Source organism: Halyomorpha halys, unplaced genomic scaffold, assembly GCF_000696795.3.
Source record: "Halyomorpha halys isolate HHAL.00 unplaced genomic scaffold, Hhal_1.1 Scaffold292.1, whole genome shotgun sequence".
Taxonomy (NCBI): domain Eukaryota; kingdom Metazoa; phylum Arthropoda; class Insecta; order Hemiptera; family Pentatomidae; genus Halyomorpha; species Halyomorpha halys.
The window spans coordinates 315,894-316,444 of NW_027107421.1; the positions used below are offsets into that span (position 1 = coordinate 315,894).

The window sequence follows — 551 nt, forward strand, 5'->3', positions numbered from 1 at the left end:
TTTAATTTTTAATTTTAATAAAAAGAAAAATATGATAAAAAACAGTATTGAACAATATAAAGAAGGCAAAATAATAAAATATACAAAGAGAAGAAAGTGAAACTAGTATATATGCCTGCTTTTCTTAAAAGGTGGCACATCTGACAATTTTTTTAAATTTTATCTTTGACCTTCTCCTTACTAACCAACTGTACCGTTAGTACAAGAGCTCAAGAGTAGAAAAAAGATAGTTATTTCACCCCAATTTTTTATTGCTCTAATGAAAAAAACGTAAAATTACTAATCAAAATTGACGAGTCTGTTGAACGCGGGTGGTGGATAAACACAAATAAAATGTTTTTACTGTTCTTACTATTATATTTGTTATGGTTAGATAATATAAAACGTTCTTACTGTAGTGAGTACAAAAGGTTGGAAACTACTGACTAAACAAAGAGTTACTGGCCATTACAAACGGCTTGTGATCAACAATCGATATATTCAAAGTTTGCCACAGAGCAACTTGTATACAATAAAAAAGAATTTTCTATTTCACATTTTAACAGAGTCTG

General features: G+C 28.5%; 1 protein-coding gene across 1 annotated transcript in view; it reads left to right on the forward strand.

Moving 5' to 3' along the window:
- Positions 1-551, forward strand: part of LOC106680831 (solute carrier organic anion transporter family member 74D) — a 25,700-nt gene that overhangs the window by 6,517 nt on the left and 18,632 nt on the right. The gene's annotated exons all lie outside the window — the stretch shown is intronic.